The sequence below is a fragment of the Odocoileus virginianus genome, chromosome 1, assembly GCF_023699985.2.
Source record: "Odocoileus virginianus isolate 20LAN1187 ecotype Illinois chromosome 1, Ovbor_1.2, whole genome shotgun sequence".
NCBI classification, from domain to species: domain Eukaryota; kingdom Metazoa; phylum Chordata; class Mammalia; order Artiodactyla; family Cervidae; genus Odocoileus; species Odocoileus virginianus.
Genome location: NC_069674.1, coordinates 10,746,190 through 10,766,650, shown reverse-complemented (window position 1 = coordinate 10,766,650; position 20,461 = coordinate 10,746,190). Strand labels below are relative to the sequence as shown.

The window sequence follows — 20,461 nt, the reverse complement described above, 5'->3', positions numbered from 1 at the left end:
TCGGTAGGACCTCCCAGGTACAAAAAGTGCATGAGATGGAGGTGCTCCAGAGGGATGCTCCAGTGTGAGACTTCTGGAGTGCTCTTGCTGGTGGGAAGCTTTTGAGGGGTACAGGTTTCTATGGTAAGCTCATACTAGGTGGAGGTTGCAAGGTGGTCCAGGCTCTGGAATGGCATCTCAGGCATAGCTCTGTCCCACGTCCTGACATCTACACCATGGCAATGCCAAGCTGCAGCCAGAGATTGCAGAAGGGCCCCTTCCCTTGACAATGTCCCTCCCAGCTCCTGGAAACACTGCTAAATCTAAAGGAGAAATGTTCCAAGGGATTCCATCATTTATTACAGAACAGCTACTGACATTTGCATTTTGAACTGAACCACTGATTTGATAACTGGCAAGGAAGAACTGGGTGCAGGTCAACCTCTGGCCTTGCCTTGTGACCTTGCACAGATCCAGGGCTTCTGACTGCAAGCCTCACCTTCCTTAGAGGTCAGCACAGGCCAGCATTGGGCAAAATGTGAGCAAGACTGGAACCTATTTGAAAGTCTGAGGACAGAACATGAGAAAATATGAGAGAGAATTTGCTGGTTTGAATGCATCTTAGCGAAAGAAATGTACGTTTCTTTGATTTTTGAAACATCAACAGACGACCTTAATGATAGTGGCTAGGTCCATGACAGTTCTGGTTGTAAAACAACAACCTATGTGCTTAAATCTGACTTTGTGGCTTATGATGTGAGTGAACTCACAGTAGAAGTAATAGTGTTACTATGAGGAAAGTTTCATGTTTAAAAATCAGTTTATAAATAGAATACAGTCAAAGTTTTAGGCTGGGGGATGCTTTTAGTTATCAATTAGACATACAATTGATGTGGTTCAAGTTTAAATAAAAGCTACCAGAATAACAATGCAATAAATATCAAGCTGTTATTCATTAAAATATGATTTGGGAAAATATCATGCATTGTTTTCTGGTGGTACAGGTTCAAACAATAACATAATTATAATGATTGATGGGGCATCATTAAAACTTCAGAATGACTTTCCTTCATGAAATAGTTTCCAAACTTCTCCATAACATGTTGTTATTATTCTGAATGACTTCTTGCTGCCATTTTTGAGCAGTCTTTATCCCAAAACAATATAAGAAAGAAAACAATCTTTCAAGAAGTAATAAAACTGTATGATGAGTAATAAATAAAAAAATGAAAAATTCTAAGATGCCATATTATTGAGTACAAGCATTCAAGTTTAAATCATTGAAAAACCTCACCATTTTAGCAGGAAGAAAATAAACCAAAGAGAAGCACAAATTTAGAAATTAGAACTCATGAAACCAAATTAAATATAGATATTCTGGAACATAGGTTCTCAAATTGTATAAATAAATTGCACTATGGTAATGGGGAATATGATGGAGTGAAATAAAAACTATTTGTTCCTACCTGGAATCTTACAGTTTTATTGCTTCTCATCATTTCTAGATACAATAGAATGTAATTTTCCCAAAACTGATGGCACATTTCAAAGGAATCTTTCATGTCTAGAATTTAAGTTTTAATTACTAAAATTTTATTTCTTTATTCTTTCAGCTATGTTTTTATTTTGAAATTGCTATAAATTCATCTTTATATTACAAGAACAGTACAAAGTGTTTCTGGTACCTTTAGTCAGTTCCCCAATGGTTCCCTCTTACGTAGTTATAGTACAATATTAAAACCAGGAAACTGAAAGTGGTACACTGTATGTATATAGTTTTATATCATTTTGTCATATATTTAGACGCATGTAAGTACCACTGCAATCAAGATATAAAACTGCTCCATCACTACAGAAGACCTACCGCTTAGTCACACCCATCTCTCCTTCCTCATCATCCATCTTTGGGGAATGTCATATAAATGGAATCATACAGGATATAACCTTTGGGGTGCAGCATTTTGCACTCAGCATGATGTCCTTTTGATCCATCTAAATCCATCTAAGCGGTGTGTATTAATAGGTTGCTCACGTAAATTGCTGAGTAGAGATTCATTCATTCTCACAATGGCTTTTGACTGATAACAGATTTTGGTTCCAGGCATGGTCTCTCTTGTTCTAATGAGGCATAGGAAAATTACCTGGATATCACTACCTCATGAGAGGAGCACAGTAGCCAGAAGAAAGAAAATACCAAGGGAAGTTGAGATATGTTCAAAGAATCGTTCAGGTTTGTGAGGCCAAAGTACTTGAAAAATAAAAAGTCATATGTAAATATTTAAAACCAATTTTGCTTCGAAACTTAGAATTTAAAAACTGTTAGAAAAATTATTCTATATAATGCAAGAATAAAAAATAGGGTTATGTTAAGCAGTTTTTGATAACAAAGATTAGTAAGAACGATGTCATGTTCCTCTTAGAAATTACTTTTCAAAAAAAATGCTCACTTAAATGGGAGTTGTACCCCTTACTATGACATATTTAAATATTTAGACTCTTCAATAAAACATTTCTTTTCATAAATAACATGAATAGAAACATGAATGGATAAACATTGTATCTCCTTCGCAACATGCAATATGCAGAGACATCAGAAGTGATACCAAGACTTACCGCCTGGTGGCAGTATTTCCTAGGCCACATCCTTCATGTAGGTGGGCATTAAGAGTGGGGTAGGAGAGAGTCAGTTTTGTGAGGTTTAAACCTGCCAGACTTAAAGTTCAGAGGCAGTACACACTTCACACACACAAGCTAGTTGTGGTTGGCTAGGTTGTTCCTACCTGATTAGACGAAGGAAGCTGGAGACAGTGTACTTTCATGGAGAAAAATTTTTGAAAACAATTCTGGTCCCCATTATTTTTCCAAATTCCAAACTTTTACACAGTGGTGGAAAAGTAACAACATTGTTGGAACTAACAACATTGTTCTTTTATTTAGCATTTCCCAATATGTTTATGGAACCATGCCAAACTATAACACAATAAAAGAACTTTTCTAAAGAGTGCAAAAATAACACAGCTTCCCTTACTCCCTCAGAATACTGAAGATGTATATTCTTTTTCTTTTTTTTTTAAAGATTTATTTTTCTTTAGTGAGGTGAAATACAGGGTTTTTTAAACGGGGAACACCAGCTGCAACTGAAAATGGATATATTATCCATATATATATAATATATATAAAATGGATATATTGAACATTGATTAAGTGAATATAGGCAATATGAAGCGGATAATCTCTAGTCCCAGTTGCTTACTTGCCTCCTAGGATTGAATAGTCAGTCTTTTATTCTTTGAACAGGAGAAGAGAAGAACCTTCTTTGGAGAGCCTTACCATTTCAAGTAGAAAGTTCTAAAGTTATCAACATCCCTAGTTCTTCAATAAAATGGTTCTGTCTGCCCTCCCAACAATAAAGTTAATGCTTGAGCGACTTAACCTATATACTAAGTGAACCAACTCTTCATTTCTTACTCTTAAGTAAGAACAGACCATTGAGCACTGCTGAATAACTGAGGTAAGCCTCTTACATAAACAAAAAATAGAGACTAAACAAGGGAAGGAGGGAAAAAAGAAATTTTTGAGGCAACAGATTATACAGAAAGGAGATGATTTAAAAAATATCATCATGAACATTCTTAGAGAACTATCATCATATCACAAGATAAGAACAGATACAGTTAAAAATGGTCATGCAGGAAACAAAGAGCTTCTCAAAATTAAATGTGTGCTAGCAGAAAAGAATAGTAACGCAACAGAAAGTGTTGAAAAATAAATTTCCCAGAAAGCAGAACTAAGAAATGGAAATAAGTTAGAGGACCAGGGCCATAGATACATTATCTGAATAACAGAAATTTTAGAAAGAGACAACACAGGAAATGGAAGGAAAGAAGAATTATGAAGGCAATAATTAAAAGAATTTTTCCAGAATTGATACACACGAGTTGCCAAGAAAGAGGCCCAATGAGTGCCTAGAAAAATGGGCACAGTTTGGCCCTTACCAAGGCAAATCAGTAAGATGTATTGGAATAGCAGAAGCAAAGAAAATATCCTAAATGCTTCTTGCATTCCACTGTCTAGTAAGTAGTCACTACCCACATGTGGCAATTGAGTGCCTGACTAGTCCAAACTGAGATATGTTACCAGTGCAGATTTTGCAGATTTAGAAAACTAAAAAAAAAGTCTGTGAAATACATTATGTTTTTATATTATTATTTGTTAAGATGGTAATGTTCTGGATATATTTGATTAAATAAAATATTAAATTTCATCTGTTTTTAAAAAATGTTTTAATGGGGCTACTAAAACTTTTAAAATTACATATGTGGTTAATATTTATGCATCACCAGAAATTCCTATTGGGTAATAATGCTGCCCAAGAAAAGTTAAAAATGAAAATCACAAACATAGGATCAGGAAGCTTATGGGTTCTCTATGACACTGGAAATCGGAAAACAAAATTCTTAGAGAAATGATTTCTAATATATAATTATAATGATTTCTAATCTATAATTCCCTGGTGGCTCAGCAGAAAAGAATCTGCCTGCAATGCAGGAGACCTGGGTCAGGTTTGATCCCTGGGTCAGGAAGATCCCCTAGAGAAAGAAATGACAACCTATTCCAGTATTCTTGTTGGGAAAATCCCATGGACCAAGGAGCCTGGTGGGCTGCAGTCCAAAGGCTCACAAAGAGTTGGACAGGACAGACGGACTGAGCACACACATAATTCTGTATTCTGTCAAATTATCAGTTGAGTATGAAAAAGTAAAATTTAAGTTTTCAAAAATATACTTTCAATCCATACTATCTTGGAAGACACAAAAAATGTCCTCTCCCAAAATAAGGAAGTAACCCAAGAATGAAGACAGTATAGAGGTTTGAAAAAAATAGGAAAGCCAATATAGATGGGAGACAAAGAAATCTCCAGGAGGGGATGAAGGTTTTGCAAGCATCCATATGAAAACACCTCAGATAACTCTAGGATACACTTGTTAAAGAAGATGAAATGGACAGACTACTATATTCATATATTCAAGGGGAGATACAGGATTGGCAGAAAGTTAAGGGGTAAATTAGTGATAGATAATTACCTAGAAAATTGAGCAATTGTACAATTAACTCCAGGAAAAACAAAGAGTTGTGTAGTAAACTCAAGCAATCATGGTTTATGGCATAGCTCAGTGGAGAACAGTGTTCACACAGTCCTATAAATGTAAATGTTGAATAATGATCTATTTTAAATTATAACTATACTGGGAAGCTAGGAAGATGAGGATGCAGAAGGCAATGGCAACCCACTCCAGTACTCTTGCCTGGAGAATCCCATGGACGGAGGAGCCTGGTGGGCTACAGTCCATGTGGTGGAAAAGAGTCGAACACAACTAAGCAACTTCACTTTCACTTTTCACTTTCATTCATTGCTGGAGGAAATGGCAACCCACTTCAGTGCTCTTGCCTGGAGAATCCCAGGGACAGCGGAGCCTGGTAGGCTGCCGTCTATGGAGCTGCACAGAGTTGGACACTACTGAAGCAACGCAGCAGCAGCAGGAAGTTGAGGAAGAGGCAAGTGCAGAGGGGTAGGGAGGAAATGAAGCTTCATCTTTTGTAATGGGTATTCTTTTGCAAAAACTAAAACTGACTCAAGATTAGTAAGCATGTTATTTAATGATGTTAAAGTGGTTTTTGTTTTTTTAAATGACAGTTTGAAAATAATCGAATGTGAGGACGTTCAGATCAAGATAGCTGGACTAAGAGGAGGTGGAGCTCATCTCATCCCACAAACCCATCAAAAATACATCTATATGTGGAACAATTCTCATTGAAAGCGAACTGGAAGCTGGCAGAAGTACTCCTGTACCACCAAGGCTGAGAGAAAGACACACCATCAGGCAGGAGGAAGAAAAGTGATTGGAGCGGGGTCTGGGTCCCTGGGAGAGGTCTCAGAGGAAAAGGGGGGTTATGTGGGTAGACACCTGGCCTGGGGAGTGACCAGTATGCCCCGCTGATTGGGCACCCGGTCCTGGGAAACTATGGGCGGGAGACCAGCCACCTTGGCTGGTTGGAGGACCCCTGAAACTCACAGAAGGGCTGTGGGAAGCCTGGACTCCACTCTTGAGACGAGGCAGCGCAGAGACAGGTCTGCTCCAGGACCTGCTGGACTCTTGGTGATCACCTTGCTGTGCCCGGGAGCCAAGCGAATGCTCCAGCCCACCCGCTCCCCATCACAGCACGGCCCGGATCTGGGGGGGGCATGATCAGGGAAAAGAATCAGAGGCCCTGGGTCCTGGGCAGAGATAGGTGAGGCTGCAGCAGCTACTGGTGATGAGGGAGAAGGCGGCTTGCGCCTGAGGCTGCGTCTGAGTGGAGCTGCGGTGCCCACCCAGGCCGTGCCCCAGAGCCTCCGTCTGTGGCCGGCACGAGCTGAGAGCCCGCGGGCAACACTTGCTCCAGCACGCCTGCCCTCTGGGGCAAAGGGCCTGGTGCAGGGAGACGGGCAAACACAGCCTTAAAGGGAACGGAACCAGCTCAGCCCTGACCCTACAATATTCCTCAGCCGTTAAAAAAGAGAATGAAATTCTTTCACGTACAGCAATGCGGATGGACCTAGAGAATAGTATGCTTAGTGAAATAAGTCGTAGAGAAAGACAAACACTTCTTAATATGACCAAACTGTGTAGCGAAATAAACAGACTTGCAGACACGGAAAACAAACCAGTGGTTCCCAGTGGGGAGAGGGAAGGGACAGAGGGAGGTTCGGGATATGGGATTAAGAGATACAAATTTCAAGGTACAAAATAAATAAGCAACAAGAATACATTATATAGCAGAGGGTATGGAATATAAACCTGTAAAATTACTGAATATCTAATAATAACACATCTAATGAAATACAAGCTTGTAAAATACTGAATCATTACTTTGTACACCTGAAACAAATATAATATTGTAAATCAGGACGCATGCATGCTAAATTGCCTTAGTCACCTGTGACTCTGTGCGACCCTATGGACTGTGGCCTGTCAGGGTCCTCTGTCCATGGGATTCACCAGGCAAGAACACTGGAGTGGGTTGCCATGCCCTCCTCCAGGGGCTCTTCCTCATCCTAGGAAGGAGCCAGTGTCTCTTATGTCTCCTGCACTGGCAGGCAGGTTCTTTACCACAAGTGCCACTTGGGAAGCCCCAAATCAAGTAAACTTCAATAAAAAAAAAAAAGAAGAGTGGTAAGAAAATGAATGAAGATGCTAGATGGATGAGGGGAGCTAAATTTTGGAGGGCAAATGTATAGAAGTTACTACAGTATAGCAGAAAGGCCTGGGTTTGGATTCCAGCTGTACCTCATCTAGTATTGTGACTTGAGCTAATAAACTCACATCTGTGGGTCTCAAACTATTTATCTACAAGATGAGAGTATCAGATTGTTACAATTTCAAATGGCTTCAAAGCCACAGGTATCTTATAGCACTTTGTGAGAAAGTATAGCTACTAAAAGTAAAGGAAGCCAGGTCCATGAAGATAGTGGTACATGATACCCTAGGGAAGATGAACGATTAGATTCTCCATTTCACATTCTCTCACCAAGAGTCTGCCTTAATGTTCATCAATGTAACGGCCTCTGTTTATCAGGCAGGTAGAAGATAGTCATGATAGAACTGTCAAATATTATCCTTCCATGTATACCTTTTAGTATGTTTGTTTAAAAAATCTGTTATGAAATATTTCACCGAAAGACATAGTATAAAGAATAACATATAAAAATAATGTAGCAAACTATGTTCCCAATACCAAGATTAAAAAACAAAACATGAATACAAAAAAAAAAAATTGTGGCTGCTTATGTAGAAAAGGAAATGGGGAAATGGAATTGATGAGGGAAATTATTGTTTTATATAACAACATTATGAAAATACTTAAAATACAGGCATATATATTTTTGAGAAAAATGAATACTTATAATTAAAAGGTAGAATTGGGGTCATTTGAGTAATAGCTGTGTCCAAAGTCTACATGTAGTCCTAATGACCCATATGCTTGAGAAGTATGCTACTTATCAAGGAGAACAGTAGCATGCAGTTTAGATAGATTGTATAACAAATTTCATAAGTCTGCAAATTTGGCAGAAGGAAGTAGTGAGTTGCCCTTTTAAAATTTGCAGTGTCCTGTCCTTTGCATGTAAGCTGCTGGAACCAAGCAGATATTGTGAATAAAAAGAAATGACCAGCCAACCATCAATGCTCACAGTTCAGAGAATTCCTTGATCAGTTCTTGGGTTAGGAAACCTACCCCCACATGATTTTTTTAAAAGATTTTTAAATAAAGCTTTATAAAATTGGAAAGTATTGAAGGAACTTAGAGAGCAACTTGTATCTGTAAAATTGAGAGACTATGCATTTGTCTCAGTTGAGAAACTATGCATGTATCATAAAAATCTCTTTTTGTAATGTGACAACTTCTTGATAAATAATAGGATCCAAAGTCCTTTAAACTGAATTATTTAGGAAATATGATTCTTCTTAGGGATTTTGGAATTGTGTTAAATAAATTAGTTACTGTGAATATAAGTAGAAGTTTTTTCAGATCATCAGGAAACATTTGAACAAGTTTTGTTTTTAGAGGGAAAAAAAATCCAGTAAGTTGGTTAGAAGCATTAGGCCAAAGGTGTAGATTGAATCCATGTGTAGGTCACTTTGTATCCCCTTCTATGCCCTGACAGTTACTTTGGGGGAAATGAAGTGGAGCAATATAAATGGGTCAGCACAAATACATCAATATTCTTCATGGATTGGGAATGTTCTATTAGAATGTATATTCCTGTGGAAATGAGAATAACTTTGAGGTCATTGTTATAGTTTTGAATGACAGGTTCTGTTAATTCAGCAAAATTTTGTGCTTATGTTTACTACTATTCATAGAAACTAGTCGCTGAAATTTTTGTAAAGCTATTTTTTTGCATCCCATTAAAGCTTACCTTTATTTACAAAACAGAGTATTTCAGCACATTGAGGGATTTTTTTTTTAAAAAAGAGCAAGATTAAGATTTATTCATTACATTATAAACTATTTAAAAAACAAAGAGATAACTATTAATACTTGAACTTGGTAGTCTTCCCACAAGGAAAATTGCCAAGGGGTTTCTTCTTAAGAGGCAACACAGTGATTACAGATTCCTGTCCCCTACAGCAAACTCTCTATCTGCGGTGTTTCCTAAGTATTCAGTGAAGTTCCTGCAGAGGTAACGCTGCCTCTATTACTGCTTATTAGAAATAATGGTGAAATTCCAATCAGGCTGGGTTGTTGTGCGATCCTGGCCAAATTATATAGCCTTTCTGGATTTTTAAGAAACTGAAAAGCCACAGATTGGAAAATATAATTTCAAAATATTTATCTAGCAAATCACTTGTGTTAAGAATGTATTAAAAACTCTTATAAGTCAGTAGGAGTCTGGCAGGCTACAGTCCACAGGGTTGCAAAGAGTCAGACATGACTGAAGTGACTTAGTACCAGTAATAACAAAAACCCAATTAAAAACATACAAAATATCTGAACAGACTTCATTAAAGAAGATACACAAACGGCCAAGAAGCACATGCAAAGATGTTTCATGCCATTGGTCATTATAGAAATTCAAATCAATTCAGTGGTAAAGCAAGACTCCAGAGTAGGTTCAAAACAGAGAGACAAAGTGCAGAAAATCAGCAATAATTTGATTATTGTCCAGATTCTGGTACATTATTTGTCTTTCAGGAATTCTATTCTTCCCAGAAGAATATCCAATGGTCCTTTAGAATGAACACCTTCACCCACCCAGTTTTGATCTCAGAATTTTCCTAGAAAGAGCCAAAAAGCAAGGCCTAAAGTAAAATGTTTCTCTCTGCTCTCTAGGTTCTGATATGTTTTCCATCCTGGGACTGTCTAATATAATTCACAACAAAAATGAGACTCATCTCCCAGAATACAGATAAAATTTTCTTTGGAAGCTTCACCTTTACTCACCTAAGGAGTGAAAAAAATCACTGGGTTTTGACTCAGGGAAAACTGTGGTGAGAAGGGAATTGACACAATCAAAAACATTTATTGAGCTTACAAGTGTAACTAGAATTTGTCTCTGGTTCCTCTGCTGCTGTATAACTAATCATAAGTAACCTCCAGGTTTATTATTACCTGGTCTCTTTAGGTTTCAGGGCAGGGGGAATGACTTGAGAGTCTTGCTTGAATTTTGAGTTGGCAGAATCCCCAGTCTCTTGGTACATGTGTATAGGACATGCAGAGATGAAAATGTCAAGACACCCCTTTTTCTGCATAAGGCTTGGACAGTTAGAGATTTTTATGAAGAAAAGCCTACCTGGTAAGAACTAAAAAATTTTAAGGGTTAACATATAGGTTAGAGTGTATGTCTTAAGTCTGTTTTTTAACTTTTATTATTACGAGGTATGGAGTCTGAAGTTCCACAGGTGGCACAGTGGTAAACAATCTGCCTGCAATGCAGTAGATGCAAGAGATGTGAGTTTGATCCCTGGGTCGGGAAGATTCCTTGGAGGAAGAAATGGCAACCCACAGTATTCTTGCCTGGAGAATCCCAAGGACAGAGGGGTCTGGCAGGCTCCAGTCCATGTGGTTGCACAGAGTTGGACACAACTAAGCACACACACACACACACACACTCACTCACTGTGGATTCTAGGAACTGTGTTTGGAAAAGCCAGAGAAGTAAGGATAAGGACAACTATCAAAGTAAAACCTTCACCTTCCCCTATTTTTTGATGATTTAGACTCATTATGTAATTTACACACAAGTGGATCAAGGTTCTTACCATATATTATGAAAAGATAAAGAAAAAAATGAGAGGAGAGGAGCAGTTGGGAAACTAAGTTATAAAAATCTATAAGAACGTAAAATGTTAACAGAAGAAAAGTTAAACACAGGCGAGTATGATATTAACTCATTTTCTCTTAAACACAGCAGAATTGAGAATAAGAAAGTTCAGCATGAAAGCTAAACTTTTAGATTTCAGACAAAATAGATTCAATTAAAAAAAAAAGGCTAAAACCAAATCCTAAAAACATTAGTCCAGAAGTAGCAAAAAAATTTAAGCAAAATGATAAAAAGCAATGAGATGGAAAGCTTAACTGTTATTTGAGATGGGATTGAAGATAAAGAAGAATTAAGAGCTAAAAATATGAAAGTGGAAAAACAAAAAGTTAAGGGAGAAAAAATGTGAGAGTATTTTAAATGAAGTAGAAAATAAATCACTTGGACATATTACCACCAGAATGATTCTTCAAAATGGAGTAACTGTACAAGGGTTTATAAAGTTACCAACCTTTAAAAGTTTCAGTGTATAGTAACAGAAGGGTGATTTGCACACATATGCTGTGAGCCATTGGGCTGTGAATGTCAGATCACAGATGGCAAGGCCCCCAACCCAACCCAGGCAGACAGGGTGGCAGGCTCTGGGTGGTGTCACCCAGAAGAGACGTGGGACCTCCTGGAGTCTTGCCAGACTCAGAAAGGCTGAATTTGTAATAACTATTGATGGATTTTATATTTAATGGGTCATTAAGTACCAATTTTAATGCAAAGAAATGATCCATTTTTAATATTCTCTATATGCATTCTATTTCTTAGTTCATGCCATGGGAAAAAAAATTAAAATAACACAAAGAACACTCCTAGAATGTGTTTGTGCTCACTCATGTCTCTTTTTCTAGTATTGTACCATTTTGGAGTTGATCTCAAAACTCCAGCAGTATCCTTAAGATAGAATTCAGTTCCAGACATGTGGGTTAAAAGTTTGCAGCTGAATTTCGGATGGATGTGTGCACACTGCTATATTTAAAATGGATAACTGTATAGCACATGGACCTACTGTTTAGCACACGGAACTCTCCTCAGTGTTACGTGGCAGCCTGGATGGAAGGGGAGTTTGGGGGAGAATGGATACATGTGTATGTATGGATGAGTCCCTTCGCCGTTCACCTGAAACTATCAGCTATTTGTTGTTAATCAGCTATTTGTTGTTGTTTAGTCGCTCAGTCATGTCTGACTCTGTGACCCCCTGGACAGTAGCACGCCAGGCTTTCTTGGTTCCTCATTATCTCCTGGGGTTTGCTCACACTCATGTCCACTGAGTTAGTGATGTCGTCCAACCATCTCCTCCTCTGTCATCCCCTTCTCCTCCTGCTTTCAATCTTCCCCAGCATCAGGGTCTTTTCCAATGAGTCAGTTCTTCGCATCAGGTGGCCAAAGTATTGGAGCTTCAGCTTTTGCATTAGTTCTTCTAATGAATATTCAGGTTTGATTTCCTTTAGGATTGACTGATTTGATCTCCCGGCAGTCCAAGGGACTCTCGGCAGTCTTCTCCAGCACAACAGTTCAAAATCATCAGTTCTTCAGCGATCAGCCTTCTTTATGGTCCAACTCTCACATCTGTACATGGCTACTGGAAAACCATAGCTTTGACTATATGGACCTTTGTCGACAAAGGGATGTCTCTGCTTTTAAATACTCCAATATAAAATAAAAAGTTTTAAAAAGAAAAGTTTCCAGCTGAACAAGTGGAGCTTTTGATGAGAGATTAAGAGAACCACAAAGAGCCAGACAGAGACACAAGTCATCTGCGATGTGGAAAGAGGGAAAAGTGAGGAGAAGAGATGAAGACAGAAGAGAAGGTAGAATAGTAAAATCCCTGGAAACAGAGTTGGGCCAAGATTTTATAACTGAATTCCCTGGGTGCATCTCCATATACACACTGAGATGTTTGTTGAGGCAGAGAGAGAACACGCCCTATAGCAGTTTTATGACTGCTTTCTTATTCTGTGTTTTTTTCTTAATGGCTCCTGGTCTTTAGCAGCAGTTACTTATAAAGATAGGGACTGAGATTTGATGGAAAGATGGGGGAGAAGGAGGGAGGGAAGAAATGATGGTTTTTCAACACAAACAAACAAACAGATGCCCTTTCTGGCGGCACGACCAGGGAATTAGGATTTTTCAGTTCATTTGCAGAATTTGTTGTAGAAGAGTGACCAAAATCTAAATATTTAGTGTGTGTAAAGAAATCAAACTGTCAATAACTAAAAGTATATTTTTTTCTGAAAATACTGAACAAAGAGAAAAAACTATATAACTATGTCTTTAGGACAGTTCTGAACAACAAGCAATTTGCAGAAGGCAAATACACATCAGGAAAGTTATTTAATAAGGCTGTATTGTATAGTGCTGTCTATTTCAGAGAGCCTACATTTTCTAAATTAGCCCAACAAAATTGTGAAATGCATGCAGCTGTTCTTCAGCAGTTCTGACCTCTCCTTTTTGTTAAACTCCTCTGTCCCCTTGGGGATAGTCTATTCTGCTTTACACTGTTTTTATGCCACCCCGTGCCCTCAAGATCCCAGTACTGGGAATTCCCTGGTAGTCCAGTGGTTAAGACTCCACGCTTCCACTGCAGGGGGCATGGGTGGGTTCAATCCCTGGTCGGGGAACTTAGATCCTGTGTGCAGCTTAGTGCAGCCTAAATACATAAATAAAAACAGAAATCAAGGGGAAAAAAAAAGTTCCAAATCCTTCTCAGTTCTGCTCTCCCCCAACACAGAATAATCATTTTCAGCAACCATACTTCTTTTGTACAAAGGAATTAAAAATAAGTCTCAACTCTATATTTTTAGACATGTACATTTGTAAATAAAACATTTGCTGCTGTCAAAGAACTTTTACTCACCTATGAGCAGTTGAGCAGAGGGAATTTCAGAAAGCTGAGAGCATTTTCATTATACCTAAAACTTTATTTCAACAAGAGTTTGTTTTGTCAGTGATGAAGCCTGGCAATGGGATTTCTACTTTCTGAAAAGAAAACAAACAAGAAAATATCAGAGGATTTTATATAAATAAATATCTGGAAAATGTATACAGTGTATATATTATATATGTGTGTACATGCTCAGTTGCTCAGTCATATTGTGACTCTTTGGACTGCAGCCTTCCAGGCGCCTCTGTCCATGTGATTTTTCAAGCAAGAATAGTGGAATGGGTTGCCATTTCCTGTTTCAGGGGATCTTCCCGACCTCGGGATGGAACCCACGTCTCATACATTGGCAGGCAAATTCTTTACCAATAAGCCATTGGGGAAGCCCCAAACATGTATGTGTATGTGTAAATATATACGTGTGGAGGTCTATATATATATACACACACATGTGTGAACATTTGTGTATGCAGATATATGTACACATATACACATGTATGATGACAAGCTGGTGTTCTTCTAGGTAGCCTACGCAGAGGGTTATGTTGAACAAGTTATTTAGTTTCTTGGGGCTGTAGAATCTATCACGGTGGTCTGCAGAGGCAAGAGGCTCAGCTGAAGAATGTCTGACTTGTATTTGGCACCAGGTTTGGAGCAACGTGTTCAATGCCAGCATACACTCCCCTGCATCAAACTGCTGAGTATATTCTCAAGTTTGAAATGTGTCTTAAATGTCACAGTTACAAAACGGTGCTTTGAGAGAGGCACTACAGAAGCACTTAATGTTTAAGAAACAGATTTCCAGGCCTTGCTGTATATACAACATGAGAAGCACTAGACTCTTTCTTCGAATCCTTCACCACAGTCCTTCCAACAGCTTCCCAACTCTCTGCCCTTGCCCAGGTGCCTGGGAGGTGCTGTCATCCCCCTCCTCTCTGCACTGTGTTGGAGCATCAGTTGGTTGTAAGGCTCAGAGTGAGGCCAAGCTAAAAAAGAGCAGCCAGAGTGCTGTTTACGGAACAGGACAAACTGTATGGGGTGCCTATGAAACTACATTAAAAATATTCACTCTTCAAGTAAACGATTAAGGAAAAGCCACGAGGAGAATTTTATCATTAGGGCCTATCTTTGTTGTGTGGGAGTTCACATGAAGCATCTCTTCCTGGGGCATCTTTGTTCAATTACTCTCCCCTCCATCACCCTCCCCTCCCACACATTAACTCAGCTTCTTATTATATTGATAAATCAGTGAATTCAGGTTTTTAGTTAAGGCTTATTACAGAGCCAGCAGTGTGTTAGGGACTGTGGAGGTGTTTTAGAAACTCAAATGATCCATTTCCTTGCCAAGGAAATTGCAAGCCTGTTGGGGGAAGAAAGAGCCATTACCCAGACTCCTGTTATATCTTATCTTGAATATCAACTGTTGGGAACTCTGACAGTTGAGTTGCTCTTGACTGTCTATTTACATAATTGTTCCTTGCCTTAAGAAGGATAGGAAGAGGCTGGGGAAAATGTACACAGTCACCCTCTGTATCTGCAGGTTTCTCATCTTTGGATTTAACCAACCGCAGATAAAAAGTATTCACAAAAAGATTTCAGAAAATTCCCAAAAGCAAAATTTGAATTCATCCTGCTCCTGAGACTATTTACATAGCATTTATACCATTTTAACAACCACTTACATAGCATTTACATTATATTAGGTATTTTGAATAATCTAGAGATTGTTTTAAGTACACGAGACAAGGTGCATAGGTTATATGCAAATACCATGCCATTTTATTTAAAGGACGTGAGCATTTGTGAAGTTTAATATTTGTGGGGAGTGTGGAATCAACTCTCAGCAGATATGAAGGACTGTACTGTGAATTTCCATAGGCTCTGATAATCTGAGTTGAAGACTAAAGAAAGAGCTGTGATTGGATTCTTCTCAAAGGTAATTTTGCCCTCTTTGCCTCCTAGGACCTGGGGCTCTTTCTATTATAGTGGAAAGAAATGCTGGAGACTAAATCTCCTTATACTTTAGCCACCTCATGTGAAGAGTTGACTCATTGGAAAAGACTCTGATGCTGGGAGGGATTGGGGGCAGGAGGAGAAGGGGACGACAGAGGATGAGATGGCTGGATGGCATCACCGACTCGATGCACATGAGTTTGAGTAAACTTCGGGAGTTGGTGATAGACAGGGAGGCCTGGCGTGCTGCGATTCATGGGGTCGCAAAGAGTTGGACACGACTGAGTGACTGAACTGAATTGAACTGAACCGAAATCTCCTTTGCTTGCACATGTGGGATTCTTGACAAGTGTTATAACTAGACCACATTTTGGCTCTCATTAACTCTATTTCTACCTGGAGCCTCAGCCTTCACTGGATTTAAGATGGTGGTTCTCCAAGTATGGTTTATAGATTCCTGCTGGTCTCTTGGACTCTTGGTCCCCCGATACAAATTTTCATAATAATATAAAGTGTTATTTTCCCTTTCATTCTGTTGATATTTATACCAGTGATGCAGAAATCAATGGCTGGTAATTCTTCTAGTGCTTTAGCACAGACGAAAGCAGTGGACCCATCCTGTATTCACTCTTCTACATGATAGTCTTCCCTACCACCAGACACTCAGAATTTTAAATGTCCTGATGAAATAGAAAACATACCCATTTTTGATCTTGCAAGCAGTGTCATTCTTCTCACTGTTTTGAAAATATGGTTATTTTCTATAAGGTGTTATTTGTTTTAATATTTAATGAGTATTTTCCATATTCTGTGTGATGAAATGGGATGTATGCATGAAGTACTTCTGCTGCATATCAAAGTATGAAGATTGTGTCTAGGAAAAGTACTGTGGGACTGAGTTACTCTACTCTCTTTTCCACAGAATATCACTTTTGCTTGAAAGAACAACTGTGGTTTTTCAGACATGGAGATCTGGCAATCATCGTCTCAAAAAAGAATGAAGGGAGCCTGCAACTCTAAGAAAAATAACTGACAGAATTTTTTGCCAATGAAAAAATTCATGTCTCTATCAGCAATTAGAATTCTGGAAAATGTTAAACTGCCCTGTGACAGCTTCTCAATGCTGAAAGAACTTTCTTGGGAGATGGGTGGTAAGAGTAATGAATGCGATTTTTTAATATTGCCTAATGAAATGTGTCGGTAATTGGAAGATGTTATAAAATCAAGGATGGATAAAAAGATCCATTTGAAGTGCAATAGAGACAAATGGACTTTTAAGTGTCTAAGTATGAAAAGTTTGTTGAGATGATTTCAGAATCCAAATTGCAACTAATGTTTAAATAGCCACTAACTATTGAATTTTGGTGTAGTATCAAAGGACAGGCACCACAATTATTTGAAAAGTATATAAAAATATTTCTGCCTTTTCCAATTATATATCTGTGTAAAGCAGGATTTTCTTTAAATACTTCCATGAAAATAACACATTTCAACAGGTTGAATACCAAACATATGGTATACCTCAGGGTCTTTTCTTTAGTTCTTTCTCCGTTAATGGTTCTTTACTGTATGGTCTGAGTTTGGCCAGATCCTAAGTATATCCATTCTAATTACACATTAAAAAATGGGGACCCTTTAACCCACTGTGATATCTTCTTGGGCCAGGGTTTAATTTATCTTCTGGCTTCCATAAGTCCTAACCCTAACAGGCAACATGATGGCCTTTGGGATTCCCAGGTATCACTGTCAGATTAGGCATTGTATCCAATAAGTCACAAAAATGTTTGGGTATCCCCCTTCTCAGTTATCCTGGAGATAGCTGAAGGCCACTTTAGGGGAAGATTAGGGCAAGATTGATGTGTATACTTTATATACCTGTAAGAATATTACAAGTTCCTTCCTTAAAGGAACATTGTCTTCTTGTTTATTAATGGGTTCTGGATCTGTGAACTCACTCAGATTTAGTAACGAGAGATCAAAACTTACCAGTGTAGTAACTTACATTAACAATTCTCATTTTTTTTCTTAAATAAGACAAATAATTGGTTTCCCACATTTTTAATCCCTAGGAACACCATGGTCTATTATCCTTGGTCATAAATCTTTGTGGATCAAGGCACCTTGGCTGTCAACATAAATCTTGCTATCCATTACAGTAACCACATGTGTCAGGTTAGGGATTTCCACCTAGTTTCTGCCATTCCAGAATCCCATCATTCCTGCTGATTCTACATATCTTAGTTCTAGGACAGCGATCATCAAACCAACAAAACGAACAAGCCATCTGTACCTGAGCATCCTTCACTGTGTTGGTTAAGTGTTTGTTCTCTGGGCCCTCCTGCAAAGTGTGGTCAGATGGCAGGTTCTCCAATCTTATTGTAATAAATTCATTTTAACGTTCTTATACTCCGGGGCTTTCCATCAGTAACTTTCTTAAGGCAGTTCTGACATCTCTACAACATTTGCTATAGGTTAGTGTTGTGTCCTGACTTTAAGGAGTCATCTTAGAAACATAGTTGGACTGGCACTCAATGTCCTTGGTGAATCCTGAGGGAGTCTTCCTCATGACTGCTGCCAAAACACAAGCCTATGGGCCCGATGCACAGTGAAGCCAAACAATGCCAAAATGTCGGAGTTTGGAACAGAGAAAGGTTTATTGAGGGCTCTGCAAGGAGATGAGTGACTCATGCCTTAAAAACTTCAAACTCCACAAAAGCTCTGGGCACAGCCCTCTAGGTGACGGAGGAGCATGGTGAGTTGTTGCAAAGTCTTGCTGTCAGATCCTGTGTTCTTGAGGTCAAGTCATGGTCAGATAACAATGTTTCTGTAAATCCCTGTCTAACAAATGTTATCCTTTGTTCTGACAGGAAAGGGCAGGGTCTCCAGGCACAACTTTCACCCTCTGAGGTCCAAACCCTGGCTGAAGGGAAGGCAGATTTCAGCTGGCAGCTCTCTCAGGGCTGGGTCCCCACAGTGCTTCTATGCAGACTGCCGCTGCCATCAGGTCGCAGAGGCAGGGATGGGGGAGGGGTTCTTTGCTGCCTTCAGGTCTGGGCTGGGCCAGTGGGTGGCCCTGGCGAGGACTGTGGAGCCTGGCAGGACACTGCCGCGAGCTGTTCCCCGTGGCCCCCCAGTCCCCCCTCAGTGACCCCAGTCAGGTGAGCTAAAGGCCGCCACCTCCCAGAAGGCCAGGTGGGCCTTCTTACCTCAGTCTCCTCCTAAGGACCACCACTCTGCTTCGGGCTGTAGTGGAATGCCGCCCTAACGGTTGCTCAGTGACAGTTGCTTGCTTGGGGGAGGGGCCCACTGCAGCACTAACCAATGGCTGAGCAGGACCTCTAACGGTTGCTCACTAGTGGGAGGGGCCCATCCCAGCACCCAGCAACCCCCGGGTGGTCTCACTGTAACGGCGGTAACCGCTGCCTGGTGGTCTACCGTCTGACCAGGTCAAGAATTTCCTCTCAAGAGTCTGCTTTTTAGGGTCGATTCTGAGATGCGTTTCCTTCATCACAGTTTCTGTCAGAAAGCTTAAACTATGACAAGGCAGGTAGTTTATTCAGGGAGAGTCTTTTCAGGGAACAGAGTGGGGGACTGGGAAGAGTAGCCAGAGAAGGTGGGAAAGCCAGTATAGGGTGCGTTTTGTCCGTGTTCCTACTGTGGGCAGTTGAGGCTAGACCGTCCTTGTATAATAAGTCTCAAGGTTATCTACTGGCAAATCAGCACACAGAATGGTTGGCACAGCCACCCCGACTCCATGGAATCGAACTTGCTCTTGGAGTCATTCATGCAGGCTTCCCAAGCAGCAGACTCTAGACTCCGGAGCAGAGTAAGAGTGCAGTGCAATTGAGAACAAAGTGCTATTTGATAACCCACCCTAAGAAGGATGGCACTATTGATGGCTGGTGCACATGGTGGAAGCATAAGATGGGAGGTGAGGCACAATGGGTGTTCAACAAAGACTTTAATGATCTTTAGGGTTTTTCTTGTTTTTCCCCGTTTTATTCTCTTTCTGTCTCTCGTGACCATGGCCATGATCTGGACATTGACTTCACCTGTAATTGCCTTACCCTGAAATACTTAGCTCCCATTTTGAATTATTGCAAATATTGCCAAGGATCTTTAACCAGTATTCACAGTATTATGCCTCTCAATAACATAAAAGAGGTAATAAAACAGTAAATAAAACCACAAAAACAAACAGGGTTCCCAAAGGGGAAAGATCAGAGGGGGGATAAATTAGGAGCTTCGGATTAACATATATACAAAATAATCAAGACGGACCTAATGTATAGCACAGAGAATTCTACTCAATATTCTGTAATGACCTATATGGGAACAGAATCTGAAAAAGAAGGGTTATATGTAGACGTGTAACCAATTCCCTTTGCTGTACACCTGAAATAACACAAGTTATAAATCAGCTATACTCCAATACAAAATAAAAATTTAAAAAATTAATATATATCCATTGGTATTGGGAGCTCTTTAGGAAACACTTTCAGAGCTCCCTTATGTTATTATTTCCCAGGCTATTATTTAGTGAGCTTGACTTTATTCATTCATCACGTTTTTAGTACATAATATAGGCCAGGCACTATGCCAGACACATGAGTCCAAAGAAAAATATAATAAGAAACAAAAAGTTTGCAGTGGTGAAACTATAGTAAAGCATGCATGTAAGCACCTAAATAGTGAAGGACAGGGAAACCTGGCATGCTGTAGGCCACAGGGTCGCAAAGAGTCAGATACAACTTAACAACTGAACAACAGCAAGCACCCAAATAAACTATTTCAGAAGA

At 39.4% G+C, this 20,461-nt stretch overlaps 1 long non-coding RNA gene across 7 annotated transcripts in view; it reads right to left on the bottom strand.

Annotated features, from left to right (window-relative positions):
• The window catches only part of LOC139032842 (uncharacterized), a 107,908-nt gene extending 88,964 nt beyond the window's left edge, over positions 1 to 18,944 (bottom strand). For 6 of the 7 annotated variants that reach the window (XR_011485498.1, XR_011485506.1, XR_011485499.1 and 3 more), the window contains exons 1-2: positions 17,953 to 18,857; positions 13,686 to 13,807 (exon numbers count right to left, since the gene is read on the bottom strand). This is a non-coding gene — a long non-coding RNA (uncharacterized lncRNA). The other variant, XR_011485477.1, reaches the window with a different exon arrangement.
• Between the last annotated feature and the right edge of the window lie 1,517 nt (positions 18,945 to 20,461).